Raw genomic sequence first — 18,394 nt, 5'->3', positions numbered from 1 at the left:
GCCCCCCCAAGCCGGGTTCTCCCTGCTCCTCACCTAGCACAGCAGGTCAGGGGCTACCCTTTCTTCCTGCAGCCAGGGTGGGGACTGGAGGTTACCGGGGGTTGCAGCTGCTTGAAAATGTTGAAGTTTTTAGATCACAAACTGAGGCAACTTTCCTCAGGAGTGCTCTGCCCCAGCACCTGGGAAAGCTCCTGCAAGCTACGGGCAGTTCGCCCAGTTTAAAATAGCCCACTTAGACTAATGCACTAAAGCAGCATCGTGAAGGGCACTGGCCTGGTATAGATACACAGGGAGCACGGGTTGCTGAAGGCCATTGTGCATACACCATTCCTCACCTGTACCATGCTTCTCTGTCCAGCTCAGGAGGGGGGCCATTATCTGCCTCCTCCCCACCCTTCTCAACACCTCTTTTCTGTCTCCCACATTCATGTTAGTGTCAGTATTGACTCTTCTCTTTATCCAGCCTCTTGCAAAATCCTGTCAATGCTTTAACCTAAATCAAACCCTTTGCTGATTAGCCTCATTGCTAAAACTCTTGTTCCAGGTCTAGATTCTCGCTCCCAGCTTGATTAATGTGACCTCCTCTTCTCCAAGCTCCCTGCCTCTCACCTCTTGTTCCCTTAGTATGTCACTATAATAGTGCTGCTAACAATCATACATGCTGGAGGTGTGAGCAGTCTACACCCAAATGAAAAAAAACTAGCCCTCAGTTGTGTGCAATAGAATAATCTGACAAAGAAATACCCTTACCTTCACTGGGTTTTATGATGTGAGATAGCTATAGTACCCTCTTCATACTTTATCCACCCTCTTTCAAATAAAAGTTGTTTGCTTTTAGGATTAAAGCAGAAGACCAGTCTTCTCTCTTTCTTTATATTAGCCTAGTCAATCCCCACACAGGCTTCCACAGTTTACTTCCTTCTTTTGTGCCCAGCTCTTGAGCCTGGTAATATGCATGTGCTCCACACTTTTTAGCCCTTTCCTAGCTGTTTCCACATCCCTGCAGAGCTAACAGGAAGATAGAGGGTTGAGATGGGGCTACCAATGCTCAGACACTTGGGCCCTGAGCCTGCCATGAGCTCTGCACAAATGGACCCTGACCCCACATTAACCTGATAGCAGGATTGGGACCTTGGGTGATATTTCAACACTTTAATTGTGGTCATGGATAGGCTTCAGAAGTACAGAAGGATTCTTCCCCAAAAGGGGGGGGGCACATTTAGAAGGGGGGTAAAATGATGACGTTCTTATGTGACCTGAACTGATTTGTCTTTTCAGCCCTACTTTATTTTACTGCTGTTACTAAACCATTGAAAGAAAACTACACCGCCAGACATGTTCCTTCACTTTCTAGGTAAATTCATGTAGCTGGGACAACTGTTAGGAGACAGAGGTATCCCAGCTGCAACAAAGTGCTGGATGGATTTAACTATCAAACTCTTGTCATGCACTTGCCCTATGATATCTGGGACACTTTCAGAGGGTCTCCAGGGTTTAGGCTCCTCACTACCACCTGCCCTTAAGGGGAGGAAGTCTTGTCTTCACCAGTGGGATGTCAGCTCCACAACTTCACTGGCCACCGGCACCACAAGCACTCCTGAATAGCCCTGTGGAGGCCCCGCCATCTCTCTACAGGTTAACAATAAGCATACACCAGCCCCCAAGACCTGAGCAGCTCCCTGGAATGTCCAGACCCTATTCCACTGGACACTTACAGTATTTAAAGATCTACTGCTTCCAAAGACACAGCACACCCCAGCTCACAAATTCCAACTCAGATCACCATTGTACTTACCACACAGCACTTAGACATTCTTATAGTAAAATCAAAAATAGGTTTCTTTAACAACGCATAGGGATTCAAAGTAACAGTAAATAAATTTATTGGAAACAAATGGTTACATGTAAAATAAAATCATAATTAAGTCTAGGCTCAAAATGCATGTTAACAAGATACTGTCATGACTAATAATGTTTTTCTCACAAGCACTTTATAAGCAGGCTGGCTGTGACCCCGCTTTTATGAGACACAACATGCTATCATCTTGCCTCCTCGGTGAAGGATCCTGTGTTTCTTTGCATTTCCTGATGCACCAGACTAATCCTTTAATTTTAGTCATAAAGAGGACACTCCCCTGATGATTGTGTTTTCCTGTAAATTTTCACTTGTGGATTTTGCAATCTTTCAACTGGTATCTGGGCCAATATACAAATAGGCATCCTTGTGAGGCAGATGATACACAATACTCACAGGGCCAGGCACAGAGATTAGGATCTGTTGCCTCCTGTCTAAAAGGAACATGTCCAAGGTATGTCACTTCCTGGTGATCTGTCTTAACTTCCAGACCTTAAGAATGTAATTTTTAGTTTAGATATATAATTCCTTAAATATTACCCAAACATACATTTCACTGTGATTATGACAACCAGTGAACTATTATGCATATATCTGACCCAGAGGATTCCTCTAAAATCCTACATTCCCCATGCCCTCTGCCAGTTGATACCAACAGGTTACTGGGCCACAATACCCCTCTCCCTTTTTAGAATGCTGTTATAAGAAGCAAGGTTTAGAAGAAAGATTTTGAAACTGGAAATTTCAGCAACACTCGATCTTTCTACCATTCTTTTGAGATTGTATGTAGGACTTCAGTTTGCTGAAGAATATCATGAAGGTGACCTCAAGATCCCATATCAGAGGTAACCTGCTCACTCCAATGAGAAATAAAGCTGGCAAGATAGGAGAAAAAAAGGAAAGAGAAGTGGCAAGCAGTAAGATGTGTAATTGGTCAATCTATAAGGATGGATTTAAAAAACAAAAACAGAAAGAAATAAGACAGTGTATAGTGGAAAGGGTACTAGACTGGGAATCGGGAGACCCCAGTTTTATTCCTGGATTTGCCACGGAACTTGGGCAAGTCACTTTATTTCTCTGTGTCTGATTCTCCACCATCTTTTAGGTCTCATCTTTATAGATTGTAAGCTCTTTGGGACAAGAGTTGTCTCTTATTCTGTGTTTATACAGTGTCTATTATGATGGGGCCCTAATTTTAGCTGGCATCTCTGGCCATTACTGTGATATATAGTAAGTAGTAATTAATGAGAGTAACATCAGGTCTCATAACAAAGCTATTGGAATTACATCAGTCAAACATCAAATGGTTCAGGCTACAATTAGAAACAAATGTTAGTCAAAGTCAAATTTAAAATAATTCAAAAACAAAAACCAGTACTGTAGAAAGTTAAGGTTGCTAACCTAAGCATAATACTAACTCACTAAAAAATGGGAATCAGCAATTAAGACATCAGTAAACAAAATCCAAGCATAATTCTCAAAACATAATGGATACGCCTCAACCCCATGTTCCCAATGCTAAACATAGCTCCACAATCTGACTATAAACAGGAATTGCAACCTTTACTTCAACTAATGATAGCCTGTAGGAGATGCAAGGAGGAATGTGTTGGCTTTTTAAAATACATTATGAGTGTGTCATATATTACACCAACCCCATTTCCTTTTAATTTACTCCATATTGATTGACTAAAATTACAGTGTATGTGGCTCTGGGTGTGATCCAACCCAGCTACAGCCACTGTGAGCCACTCTGGTAGCACAAAGAATCTGTACAGTCAGCCGATCTGGACCCCCAAGGATTCCCTGTGTTGGCTAAATCCCTTGCACTAATATTTAAATGAGAAGTCAAGAATATGTAATTACATTATTCAAAACTAGGATCATGCAAAAACCTTGGCACAGATACAGTTAAATAGTTCATACACCCACTTTACAGTTGGCACCACACACAATTATTTTGTTTGACTACCACAAGAAAACATTTTAAATTTAACCTGAGCCAATATTAAAATATATTGCCTCATAGTGTTATCTCAGGTGAGGCCTACAGATACTCTGAACCTCTTTGACCCATTTTCCTGAGAGAATCAAAGGCCCAGTGGCTAGATTTCACACAAACACATACCCTTTATAACATTTTCACGTATCCAATCAAAGAACAGAAACAATATCATGTGACCAAAGTGCTAATGAACACCTCGGGCAGACAATGTTTGTAAACAATTCATAGGCTGAAATTTATTCACAAAAATCTGCAATATAATTTCTATGGTTATTTGAATAATTTCAAGCACTAGATTAAATTTAAAGTGACAAATTCAGGAAAGATAAAGGAACATAATTAATTTGAATGAATTGTACATTGCAAATGGTTTCTACAGCTCTAGACTAGAATGTTTGCAATATGAAGTCAATCCAACTAACCTAACTCAAAACACTGCAGCTTTCCTATTATTTACAGTAACTCCCCACTTAACATCCTCTCTCTTAAAGTTGTTTCAATCTTAACGTCCCTGCTCAGTTACAGAACATGCTCCATTTAAAGTTGTGCAATGCTTCACTATAACGTTGTTTGGCAACCCCCCATCAACTCCCATCTGCCCCCCCACAGCGCCTCCCAGTCGCCAGCAGACCCTGCCAATCAGCACCTTCCCCATCCTCCCCTCGCCTCCTGCCTGCAGCAATCAGCTGGCTTGTGGCGTTCAGGAGGGAGAAGGGAGGAGCAAGGATTCAGCACACAGGCTCCCCATCCCTTCCCTGCCTCCCAAACACCACAAACCAGCAGATTGCCGTGGGCGAGTGGGAGGGGAGGAGTGAGAACATGGCATGCGGAGTAAAGGGAGAGGAGGGAAGAAGAGGCGGGTTAAGGGTGGGGGCTTGGGGGAAGGGGGGCATGGGTGGGCCAAGGGTTGAGCCCCCTGCCCCTAGTGCTTGCAGAATAGGGGAAGCTGCCACTGCGCAACATGCTTCTCCTAGCCTACAGTACCTTCAGCCTCCTTGCCTGCCTCATTGTCTCAAGTGCCCGAGGGCTGTGTCTGTTTGGGCTAAGGCGGGGGCACCTCCTAACTATAGTACTGTACTGTGTGGCAAAAAAAAATTTCCCTGGAACCTAACCCCACCATTTACATTCATTCTTATGGGGAAATTGGATTTGCTTAACATTGTTTCACTTAAACAATGTTAAGTTAAAGTCGCATTTTTCAGGAACATAACTACAACGTTAAGTGAGGAGTTACTGTAGTTTATTTGTTTTTTCAGTGTAATTGTGCAATCTTGGGGAAGACAGGAGGTAGGAGTAATTGATTATAAGAGCAAGATACACTGATGCTCAATTTTTCCTCATTCCCTCCTCCACCCTGTGTTGTTATTCTCACAGACTGCCACACTACATGGAATCACATTGAGATCAGTGGGTCTCTGTGCTGGTGAGTGGTCTGTCCACAGGCAACCAGTTGCAGGACTACGGCTTAATTCTTTACACAATTGTTATGCATTCAAATTAAGCAAATATAGGTCCACCTGATCCTGCAAACATTTATGCCTGTGCCTAAGTTATGTACTGCAAAGTCAAAGAGACTACTTGCAGCACATAAAGTTAAGTAAATGTGTAAGTCTTTGCATGAGCATGGCCATAGATTAGATAGGACTAATTCTAACTGGTCTTCATGAAAATCTATGCCTGATTAACACATCAATGCAAATAACATTCAGTCTGTTTTAACTACAATCTTCCAACTGATTGGCGTTTGATTTATAATTAAAAACAAACAGACCATTAAAGCTATTTTCTGTATTAGCACAGTTTGAATTCCATTTATTTCAGTAACCATATTTGGGGGGTGATTAAAACAGCAATAAATGTGGCTTTTTAAAAGGTTGAAGCTTTCCTCCTTGTGCCACTGTTCTGGACTCATGAGTTGCTCAAAGTGCTGAAATGAGATTCATCCAAAAATGGATTGAAAACAAATACAACATTCAGGTAGATCAAATATTTATATTTAAAGTCCCCAGATATTAAAAAGGTCATAATAAATTTTAATATTTCCTGAGAATTTAAGACCTGAATTGGTTTAAAGATTATAGTCACATACCAGGAAAAGACAAAATAGGTGTAAGTTTAATTCCGGATTTTAAAAAAATAGCTAAAAAAAAAAATCTCTGCTCAGTTTCCAAGAGCCACATGCACCTCCTCTCACAGAAGTTTTCTGCCTTTGGTTTCCAGATAGATGACAATCTGACAAGTGCAAAAACATAACAGAAACAAAACACTGACAAAGCATTTTAGAATACCCACACAGTACAAGTCTGCAAAATGATTAAGTGTGGAGATGAAAGCAAGAGAAGTAAAAAGGATTCAACACCTTAAGCTGTCCAGGGTGCTCAGTCCTTGATGAGCCATGTAAATTGCAGTAGATAGATGATGGAGAAAGTGAATTGGGTTCAGATTTACTTGTCTCTTTGCCATTTTCTCTTTTTCCACTATATTGCTATACAGTTGACAAGAATATTACCACTGGTCAACCCCAAGTATTCAAAATTCATAAGTCAGGCCCTCAAAAAAACATGACGTTTTGTTTTTCAAATAATAGAGTTGGGGATATTTTGTATTTGCCTTCTAATTTCCAAGCCTTTAGATTGTACTCACTTCAAGTTTTCAACTTTTTTTCTGCTGATAAAAGCACATCCTCTTCTTGATGATATTGGAGACATTAACATCACTGACATGAAAGCACAAGATTCTAGAGACAAACATGGTGATTAGAAACATACGCTTAGATTGTTGCAAAAATTGTATTGTGGTTCTGAATTTATAATGATGCCACATTTGTCACTCTCACCTTTTAAAATGCAGCACTGAAACTTTTCCCAGTGATTTCTTCAGAGCTCTGTATCAATAAGAAACTTTCCCACAGTCTCTCAGGACAGAATGGAAACATATATAGATTGTAAACTCTCCAGGTCAGGAACTCTTTATTATGTGTGTTCGGTATATAAAACAATGGGCCCCTGATCCCCCAATCAGGTCCTCTAGGCACTACCATAATTAATAACACAGACAAATTATCTTCTCAGCTCCCAGCCTGAGTAACCAGGCCATGAACTGAGAAGATCATAGATCATGAAGCAACAGCAGAGTCACTCTGTTCTAGAGGTTGATTTTCATTATCATGGCTCCACCTGCACTGCCCCCAAAACAGACTTCTTGCCTACATTGGGTTGCAAAGATCCCCTGCAAATCTCTGGCTTCTTTGTGTTTGCTCCCCCATGTTCTGGGCATGCACCCACAATGAAACCACACTGATCCTGCTGTGTTCGAGGTTCTTTGCATCTATGGAGGTATAAAGAAAGATCTTATCCATACAGTATTACCGTTTGTCTATTCAAGGCATCAACTGAGGGAGAAAAGGAAGAGGTTCTTAGATAGGTGGATGGGGGTGGACCATTGATTGTTTATTCTCACACCATAAAGCTCAGAACCTTGTTAATTATGAAGCCCTGACAGCTGGACTCTGATTGTTATAGAATATTGATTGAGAGACTTCTGCCACTGCCATTTATTAAAAATAGTCATCAGTATCAAAATCTCCTCTCCACCCCCATGGTTTCATCAATACTTCTTATTAAAACATTTTTTCTAAACTCTCCTAATCACACAATAAAAAGAAAAATTGATAACCCTGGCACTGCAGACTAATTCCAACCCATGAGCAGTCAGTGATAAATTGTCCAGAGAAGAAGAAGCCACAAGTGAGCTTTTGGAAATAGTAAATTAAGCTGATTTTTACAGTAAAAGAGCATCTTACCCAGGTTCCAGGTCATGTGACTGACATGGCACAGCTGATTTCCACAGCTGTAGTTGCCTGTGTGCAGAAATATGTCAGGTCAGAGGTGTTTGGGTTGGTCTCTTGCACCTCTATTATTCATTGTCGCATTTCATTGTGATGAGTATCCAGTTCTCATACCTTTCCTGATCTGATGCAATTTGGCATAATTCCACAAATTTCCGTGTTCTGGGAAGAGTAAATGCAACAATAGCCTCAGTGAGTCATGTCAACAAATCAGCAGAACCTAAGGGCAGTAATCTGCCCTCACCTGCTGGAGGCAGTATTTGGTGCAGGGAGGCTTCATCAGCTGACTAAAAGGAATTATATGATTGGCTGAGAGGATCGTATAATTGGTTAAAATTGGTTTAGAGGTGCTCGCCATCTGTCTTTTACAGAAAAACCAACTAGGAGTTTTATTCCAAAAGTAAGCGGTGGGTCAGGTAGTCTAGATCTCTTTACTCTAAGCACAGGAAAATCATTGTCTTGTTTAGAAAGCAAATTAAATTGGATGTGATTTGGTCCTATTATGTTCAGTAGCCGACGTGCCTCTTTAGTTTTGCCACAGAATCTACCTCTAACGTACAAAATACATTCCAACTGCAGGTCATGAATGGTCACGTTTCTAATATTGTGATGTCAGTGATCTGTGGCTTTTTGGGAACAGATTCTCAAATGATCCTGCTTGACTCTCCAAAACACTTGGTTAAATTGGAAAATGTGGTTTCTGATGAGCCTGCCTGCACTAGTAGTAGATACTCAAACCATCATTGCTTCTATCTGTTTGTCTAAGCAGGATGGAATGTCTCTAATGTTACACTCTGTGTAACAGTAGGTCAGATTCCAAAGTACAACACTGGGTCTGGCCTAGTTTGGCAATGCCCTGTCACAGGAGCGACAAATGAAAAACCTGCCCTCTTCTTCTTCACTCATGGGCTGGGAACACTACAGAGGCAGTACACATTCCTATAAGGTATGGATTGGGTCTTTCCAGACACATCATCTTCCCTTCTCATCCTCTGCTAGGAGTGGCAGTGTTGAGCGTCAGAGGCAATTTTTGTGAATCAAGGGTTCTGATCAGTTGAAGACAGTAATAATTTTATTGTTTAGTCATATTAACACCAAATTAATTTAGCTTTAAGACCACATTCCTACTGCAGATTATGGAACTTAATTTAAAAAACCTGGTTATACAAGTGTATGAAACTTCTGCTATAGCTCCCACTGATGTAACTCAAGGACAGCTAAACTCAACTTATTGAGCTCTCTCAGAGAAGCATGACATGCCCAACTCTTCTAATTGAGTTAACCTGCAAAAGAGAGGTTTGTAACAGAAATGCTGATAGACACTTAACTCTAGTGGGACTATCAAATTTTAGAATAAGGTGTTTTAAAAAGGAATATGAACAATAAGGACCAAACAATGTGTCATGTTTAAGTCATCCCTTATTCCATTCTCATGCTCAAGCAAAATTGGTAGCTTTATTTTGCTTCATTCTTGTCAAAGATGGGTGGTCACTCAAAGGAACTAGCGCAAAGTGGGATGAGTAACTTTTTTCCTCCCTTGGAAGCCAGATTTTCTAAACTGTCTTTCTAGAGCATGAAGTCACTTTTAGGAATAAATCTGAGAGCTGAAGTCCCATGACAGGATTTGACATCATACCAAATCCTAACACTGCAGTATTGCACTCAGAGGGTCACACAGTTTGAAGTGTCATTCTTCACTCAAAGACACTAAATGATGGGATTCTGCCATTACTTCAGGGGCTGTAAGCAACCTACATGGGTCCTGGAGAGATCTTTCCCCAACATCAGCCATAGGTGGGCGAGGCTGCCTTAGGTGGACCTTTGCTGGTCCCTCCCCCTGAAAACCCAGGGCAAATGAAATTCAAAAATCCTATGGCCTACTCAAGAGTAAGGGAAAATGGGGTTTAACAGCCAACAATATTTTTAGCTATTACTTTGTGCATAGCAAATAATATCCTGGCTTACAGTCACTACCCTACCACTATTTCATTGCTTAGCTAATTATACACATGGTGTTAATACATACACTTTAATAGTGTATTTTCAGGAAGCAAGGGGAAACTGTTCAGTATGGAAGTGCTACTTCTCCAGAGCTGAGCTGGCCTGGCAGCAGACAGTTCCAAATTTAAAGTGACAAGAGGAAAAGAACCATAGATCCCTGCTATTTTATCCAGCTTTATGTGCAAGACTCATTTTTCCCATAAAAGCTCCATTTCCAGTGAAAGCATTTTGCAGCAGACAGCATCACTGAAGCTAACATGGAAAGCTATATTTCAGAATACCAACAGTAAGGGACAGCATAGCAATCGCTATTCGATTACATAATAAAAAAAGCTATAACAAAACAGTCCAGCATATTCTAGACATACCTGGTGTGTGTGGAATATTCTATGCAGAATGCATATGTTTTCATTGCAGCTCTGCCTAGCCTTAGCAGAAGAGCAAGGAGAATGTTTGCAGTTTTCACTCTGACAAGTAGTGGTCTTTGCAGTTTTTTAGGGTTACATGCTGCTAGGTGGATGGCCAGTGAGGATTGCTGAGACTGAACTTTTTGTTAAGTTGTTGGGTTTTGTTGTAGTTAAGAAAAACCTTAAGAGACTTAGAACTATCAGCTGATACACTTAGAAGTATGCAGTTATAGACCAGCTATCAGGGTTACCCTCATCTTCCTGTGTAGTAACCATGCTTTTTACATCTGGTTTAAGGCCCTGATCCTGCAATGAACTCTGCATGGTGACAAGCCCCACTGGAGCCAATAGCGGTCCGCAGAGCTCCTCTGTAGTGTCAGTTCCTTAGACTGCAAGCTCTCTGGGGCAGGAAGCACACCTTTCTAGACAACTGTATTGAGGCCACAATCCCAGCTGAGACTTCTGGGTGCTGATAAAGCAGTGTGCACTCACCAGCCAGGGATGGAAGAATAAAGTCCCAACTCCAAATCTCTTCACATCACTTTCTTCTGGGCTTCCTTTATTTCCAAAAAATGAAACTAAAGACAAGAATAAATCAACTCCAATTACTAGGTAACAACCAGCCACGGTCTTGCCACCTGGAAAGAGAGACAACACACCCTTTCCCTATGGCAGTCTTTCTCAACCTTTCCAGACTACTGTACCCTTTCAGGAGTCTGATTTGTCTTACCTACCCCCAAGTTTCACCTCACTTAAAAACTACTTGCTTACAAATATCAGATATAAAAATACAAAACAGGGTCACAGCTCACTATTACTGAAAAATCGCTTACCATCTCATTTTTACCATATAATTATAAAGTAAACAGTTGGAATATCAATATTGTACTAACATTTCAGTGTGATACTGGAGCCTGTTTTTCACTTGTGAGAAGCCTGCGCCTCAGGCATTGGCTTCTTAGCTTCACAGGGCCCCCTGTGGTGTGGAACCCTGGGCCATTTACCTGCTGGGCACCCCCTAATGCCAGCCTTGCACTTGAGACTCCCCATAACCTATCCTGTGACTCCTTTGGGGGCTGCAACCTCCAGGTTGAGAAACACTGACCTAGATGAGTTGAATACCCCCTGGAAAACCTCTGGGTACCCCAGGGGTATATGTACCCCTGGTTGAGAATCACTGTCCTGTGGTAACTTCCCTATTCTTCCTTCCTTTTTCCTTTTATCACTTTGCCCAGATCAACCATCTGATAGGCAGGAACCTAGTAACTCCTTACATGCCAGAGAGCCTTTACATCTCATGACAATGCTAATGGAGCAGAAAAACAGGCTCATCCCTATTGTATTTTGAAATTGGAATAATATTTCATAAATACTTAAAAAGAATCATAGTTTGTGGCTTACATTTACTTTAGCAGTTCTTATGTCTTAGTGCTTAAAGATGTAATGGCATGTAGGGATGATTAAATACACACTTCACATATTTGAGGGCTTTATCACCAAATATTAGTTATTTTTTCAAAAAATGCACAAATTCTGAGCCACCAAATTGGTTGACTATAGCCTGCAAATAATACTGACCCCATTTCCCAGTATAGCAGATATAACTCATGCACAGGTGACGATAATGCTTCTTTGATGAGAATTAATGTAATTGGATATCATTTCCAGCTAAATTGTAGGTATTCACTAGGGAAGAACACTTTCTTAATATATGGTTAATTGCTGTTGCTGGTATAGCTACAGGAAAGAGATCAGACAGGGAATAGTCTCAATACTTCAGATGAGGATTTGTCAAACTCTATAGCTCCTGAATTAAATGAATGTTTATGCTCAAGCTACTTTTAACAGGAGACACTTATGGCAACAAGCATGTTTATGTTGATTACTTTAATCTTGCTCCTGTAAACTGTTGTTTTGATGTTCTTTAAATTATCAAAGGTGTTTAAAGGATTCTGCCTAACATACTTTCAAATTGTCTCTCTCATGTGAATCCTATCAGCTTGTTTAATTGTGAAAATATACATGAAATGCAGTGGGACTTGGACTGGTGACTCATGCCTCTCATAATTCTTCAGAATACAGGGGAGCAAGAATTTTTGTAACTGCATTTGAAGCTTTTCAAATTTAATTTTCACTCTAAAACATGAGCTGCTGAAGTAGGCTGTTTTTCCATTTGAAGAAGGAAGTTGGGGAGGTGGGAAGGGAAATGCCCAAAGCAGCAGTAAACTTGGGTGAAAGGGCTGGAAGTACGTCTCTCCCCTGTATATAACCCATCATATATGAGCTGCACTTACCCCAGCTGTCTGGTGGGGTTCGTGATAAGGCAGTGCCAGCCTGTGGCTCTGGTTTTGGTAACAGAGAGCACTGGCAAATGAAAAATGATTCTGGCACTGACTTCTCTGGCTGCCTTGATGTTTGTTACTGGAATGTGCATCTGCACACAGTGAGTATAGATTACACTGGTGGATAGAGTACCTTGTATGATTGTTAGGATGTCCTCCCTAGCAAGTAACATTATATCAAGCACAAAGAGGTGATCGATTTTGTTATTAGAGCACACAGGCTGTAAACAAATGCAGTGTTGATGGTAGCATGTCAACTGAAAAGTAAGAATATAAAAAGAGTAAAACATGCACAGACATGATGGTTTACATGCTCTCCAATTACGCCTATCTTCGCATCCAACACGTTATTAATAGCAGGACTAATGGACTGTCCCAATGACTTCTAGAGTTAAAGAACAGTCTACACTAGCAAATGTGGCACACCAAAACATAAACACAAAAGTCCTTTACTTTGACATTCAAAAAAGCATTTTTCCATGGGCTACACGAAAACCAGTATATCCCTTTAGCTGGTTTCATAGTAAGAAATTAACTAACACAACCCAGAACTGTAAGGGTACTTAGAGACTTTCCAAAGTGACTCATGATATGGGGTGCCCTTTGAAAAAGGCCTGATTTGTTTCAGATGATAGGTGCTCAGTGCTTTCTGAAAGGGGGGGGTCCCTTGAAGAAGTCTCTACTTAAGCCTCCATAATAAAAAATAATCGTGATAATCAATGATATAAGTACGTAAAAGAAAAAAAATTGCCCACAAGAAAATCAAGTGAAGAGCAGAATAAATGTAGGTCTTCCATGGGGGGAGAGAAATGTCAATCATCCAAAAATACCTCAGAGATAAAGAGGATTGCCCATTATATTTTTAAAATATTCTTTAGGATCCTGAAATATCAATTATGGTGTTAGTTACACTTACATCCCTTTTTATTCCGCTAAATCCTGCTTATTCAAGTCCTATTTAAAAATACTTTTATTCTCCCTGTTCAGCAGGAGAAGGAGGTTAAACTTGAAAGACTCTTCAATTATATATGAAAAGGCAGATCTGCTGGCAGCTTGTAGATGAGTAGCTGCATATCTGAGAGCAGGTGAGCACTTCTGCTCTTCCTGCAATTACGTATTTAAAACCCAAAAGGTGCTGTGCCGTAGCAGTACTGTACATATTAGCTGAGGTTTTAGTTTTTGCTGAAATATAAAAAAAAAATCTAGCAATGAAGATCTATTCTTCAACACTTAGTAGGTTTTGCAGATCCATTCAGCAGAGCTTTTCGTGTTGTTCCCTACTTCCCTGACAATTGGCAGTCTGCATCCTCTCTCCTAAGTACTTTGGGCCCTAAGTTTCATTGACCATCAGTTTTACACTGACTTGGCTTTTAAACTGTCTCCAGTCTAGTACTCTACACTCCAAGGAAATCGCATAGTAAGACTTCTTCCTTCCTTCTCCCCCTCCTCCCAACCCTACCCCCACCCCAGCCAACTGCTAGTCTCTCAGCCTTGCAGAAGGACATTAATGATCCATTGTAAAGATCTTGTTAAACAGTCTCTTACTAAATCAAGATCCTAAATCAATAGCAAAGAATAGACTGGTTTACAAGCCTATGTTAAAAATAAATTAATAGATAGTTGTATCTCCAATTGACAGGACTGGAATGGTTTCCTTTGCAACAGTTGAGATTGAACCGTGCAGCAAAGATGGAGCATTCACAGCATCTTGTACAATTGTGTTAACATAGATGGTCACGTCTCAAGGTCCAAGAAAAATGATCAATAGCTTCTAGATGCATTACAATAGAAAAGTCTCCTGAGAATTATTCGTTTCAGAGGTGCTTCACTTGCAGAATATACCAGATTTTTGTAGCATAATTCAAGTAGTCCGAATGCTCTAGGTCAATAATCAGCTGAAGTGACTCAATGTCTTGGACCAGAAAATGTGTCCCAGATATACTAGCTCAACTGAACAAACAAACTAACTCTCTAGCCCTGAATTGTGGAGAAGGCGGCAAGGGGGTATCAGAGGCCAAAACTATAGTAGTAGAGAAGAGATCAAAGTAGCATGGAATAGCTCATGGAATTGTTAAGAGTCCCTTCATAGTAACTGTCCTTTGAACAAAGACAGCAGTGTACAACTTCACATCCTTCAAGACTTATGGATGAGCTCTGTGAAGCTTGATAGCTTATCCCTTCCACCAACAGAAGTTGGTCCAATAAAAGATATTACCTCACCTATCCTGTCACCCTTCAAGCTAGTCACTCAGCTCATTCAGCCACACACTGCAGAGCACACTGCCTTCTAGCCCCTACTAGCCCAAAGAGTAAAGGACTGAAACCTGTATCCCATATCATGCAGCCACTATGCTACCAATTTAGCCACCCCCAATACTTATTAATGCATCTATAGTGAAGTATAAAATATTGTTACAGATGGAGATTTTGGATGGCTTGAAATGTAATGACCTCTGCAGTTCACAAATACTACTCTTTTAAGAGAATATGTCTTCATCCCAAGCTTGCCCCTGTCGCTGCACTGTGGGGTAGAAGAAATGGAGTCTCATGACACAAGTTACAGACATTCTGCTTTTCATTTTGGTGCCTGGTGCCACTTTGTTTTCTGTGTGACCTGTGTTGAGCTGTTACTGTGATGTCCCAGTTAATACTGTCACCTCTCTAGCTTCACTGGATCACATAGTTTCCCTGTTGCTGGCTTCTTTTCCCTTCTGTCTGTAATAATAGCAGGGTATGTCTACACTACGGGATTATTCCGATTTTACATAAACCGGTTTTGTAAAACAGATTGTATAAAGTCGAGTGCACGCAGCCACACTAAGCACATTAATTCGGGGGTGTGCGTCCATGGTCTGAGGCTAGCGTCGATTTCTGGAGCGTTGCACTGTGGGTAGCTATTCTGTAGCTATCTCATAGTTCCCGCAGTCTCTCCCACCCCTTGGAATTCTGGGTTGAGATCCCAGTGCCTGATGGGGCAAAAATCATTGTCGCTGGTGGTTCTGGGTAAATGTCGTCAGTCATTCCTTCCTCCGGGAAAGCAACGGCAGACAATCATTTCACGCCCTTTTTCCCTGGATTGGTCTGGCAGATGCCAACCATGGAGCCCGTTCAGCTTTTTTTTACTGTCACCGTATGTGTACTGGATGCCGCTGACAGAGGCGATACTGCAGCGCTACACAGCAGCATTCATTTGCTTTTCCCTGATAGCAGAGATTGTTATCAGTCGTTCTATACCATCTGCTGCCATTGTAAATTGGCAATGAGATGACGGTTATCTGTCGTTCTGTACCGTCTGCTGCTATCATGGGTGCCCCTGGCTGAGGTCGGCCGGGGGCGCAAAGGCAAAAATGGGAATGACTCCCCGAGTCAATCCCTCCTTTATGGTATCTAAAAATAGAGTCAGTCCTGCCTAGAATATGGGGCAAGTGTACTAGAGAACCAGTGTATCAGAGAGAACAGCCGCTCCATGTCACATCCCGCAGAAATGATGAGCTGCATGCCATTCATGGGGGGTGCCCCTGCAACAACCCCACCTGTTGTTTCCCTCCTCCCCAAACTTCCTGGGCTACCGTGGCAGTGTCCCCCCCATTTGTGTCATGAAGTTATAAAGAATGCAGGAATAAGAAACAGTGACTTGTTAGTGAGGTAAAATGAGGGGGAGGCAGCTGCTATGATAGTCCATGCAGGACATTAAGTGGTGTGGGGGAGAGGAGCCCAGCCTCCAACTGCTATGATAGTCCAGGCAGTACAGAATCTTTTCTTTATACATGAAAGGGAGGGGGCTGATTGAAGCTCAGCCCCCAGTTGCTATGATGAGGACAGTTACGAGCCATTCTGTCTCATCTACTGGGAATGACCAGGAATCATTCCTATTTTTACCCAGGCGCCCCCCCGGCCAGCCTCACCTGCGGCCAGCCAGGAGTATTCAGCAGCTATCAAGCATATTATACTGTCTGCCACCAGGGAGGGAAGAGGAGCGGATACTGCTTTTTACTGCCGCAGCATCGCGTCTACCAGCAGCATTCAGTACACATAGGGTGACATTAAAAAAAGTCAAGAAACGATTTTTTTCCCTTTTCTTTCATGTGGGGGGGGAGGGAGTAAATTGATGAGCTATACCCTGAACCACGCCGGACAATGTGTTTGAACCTACAGGCACTGGGAGCTCAGCCAAGAATGCAAATACTTTTCGGAGACTGCTGTGGACTGTGGGATAGCAGGAGTCCTCAGTCCCCCCTCCCTCCCTCCATGAGTGTCCATTTGATTCTTTGGCTTTCCGTTAAGCTTGTCACGCAGCACTGTGTAGCCTGGAGATTTTTTTTCAAACACTTTGGCATTTCGTCTTCTGTAATGGAGCTCTGATAGAACAGATTCGTCTCCCCACACAGCGATCAGATCCTGTATCTCCCGTACGGTCCATGCTGGAGCTCTTTTTGGATTTGGGACTGCATCACCACCTGCGCTGATCAGAGCTCCACGCTGGGCAAACAGGAAATGAAATTCAAAAGTTCGCGGGGCTTTTCCTGTTTACCTGGCCAGTGCATCCGAGTTGTGTGGACAGGTACAGCGTTAAATCGGTTTAACGCTGCTAAAATCGGTTTAAACGAGTAGTGTAGACCAGGCCGCAGTCTGTAATAAAAGCCTAATGCTTCCTACAACTTCATTACTGAGCCTATGTTTCAAATTGGCAGACTTTAACACAGTGGCAGCATGCAAAACAGATGAATGTCAATACATATTCATGCCATGGGCTAATAATGCAGCAGCAGAAACACAAGAAAGATCAACATTCCATCCAGTTCTGAGTTCTCTCCTTGACAGGAACATCTACTGAATGCTGCAGAAAAGGATGAAAATGCCCAAATGTGTAGCTGTGTGATGTGTTTGTGTTGAGTTGGTGGGGAAATTTCTTCTCATTGTAGCTGATGATCAGCTCATGCACTGAAGCATAAAGATTGGTAGCTGATGTAAATCTTATCCTAGCTTGTATAACTGAAGGTAAAGCAGTGGAGCATATCCATACTTTGTGCAATTCTCGGTCCAATTAATATAGCATGAGGACATGAAGGAACTTAGCTTGTTGGAACATAACACAATTTTAGGAACAAGAAAAATTATTTTGTCCTAACAAGCCTGCTAATGTTATGTAACTTTCAGCCCACATTCTTGCAGTAAAAGTCCAGATTCTAAATCCTAAATTCATGTCTACTCTTTGCTGTGATGGCCTCCTATGGCAATTTTTGCCATATGTTTAGTATTCACTGAGTGAAATTTTTCTGCTTGAGAATCCTATTTTCTCTCAATCATTAAAAAGTGAGTCAAGATAATTTACTCTTAAACACCTTGTTCAGAGTCTGGAGGGCCTCCCACTAGGTCACCTCCAAATCTCCGCCTACTGGAGGCATCAGAACCATCCTTTTATTTCCAGATTTCAGTCCCTTACTGTTTTTCCAATAGGCACCATGAACTTCTCTCTCTGCCAAGTGTGCACATGTTGGGACTGTTTGGTGAAGGTAAGTATGACTGGATACACACCTCATGCCACATTCTCTTTATGGAATATATGTTTCTCTAAGGTGGCAGCTGTCCAGGGTAGAATGTGCTTCATCTGTTTAAAGATCTGCCTTCCTATTTATATGCAATGTGTATATGCAATAATAATTCCAAAGAAAATGCATTACACTTTGCATCCTTAGGGTTTTTAAATTAGCAGGAAAAGTTCCTGACCTCAAGAAGTACATTTTGCCCCCATAGAATTGAAGTACATCTCTACCTTGATACAACCTTGTCCTTGGGAGCCAAAACATCTTACCGTGTTATAGGTGAAACCGTATTATGTTGAACTTGCTTTGATCCACCAGAGTGTGCAGCCCCCTCCTCACCCTCGAGCGCTGCTTTACCGTGTTATATCCGAATTCGTGTTATATCGGGTGGCGT

The 18,394-nt window shown here is 41.6% G+C and overlaps 1 protein-coding gene across 4 annotated transcripts in view; it reads right to left on the bottom strand.

Annotated features, from left to right (window-relative positions):
* SGPL1 (sphingosine-1-phosphate lyase 1) overlaps positions 1–18,394 on the bottom strand; it is a 69,063-nt gene that overhangs the window by 45,701 nt on the left and 4,968 nt on the right. Inside the window, exons 1-4 of one of the 4 annotated variants that reach the window (XM_030569972.1) lie at positions 18,270–18,305; positions 10,608–10,693; positions 7,663–7,869; positions 6,504–6,597 (exon numbers count right to left, since the gene is read on the bottom strand). The gene's annotated coding sequence lies outside the window, so the exon portion shown is untranslated. Of the gene's footprint in view, positions 1–33; positions 58–6,503; positions 6,598–6,696; positions 6,716–7,662; positions 7,870–10,607; positions 10,694–18,269; positions 18,306–18,394 lie in introns of those variants that run through there. The other 3 variants (XM_030569973.1, XM_030569975.1, XM_030569976.1) reach the window with 3 other exon arrangements.

Source organism: Gopherus evgoodei, chromosome 7, assembly GCF_007399415.2.
Source record: "Gopherus evgoodei ecotype Sinaloan lineage chromosome 7, rGopEvg1_v1.p, whole genome shotgun sequence".
Lineage (NCBI taxonomy): Eukaryota > Metazoa > Chordata > Testudines > Testudinidae > Gopherus > Gopherus evgoodei.
This window is presented reverse-complemented; position numbering and strand designations above follow the sequence as displayed.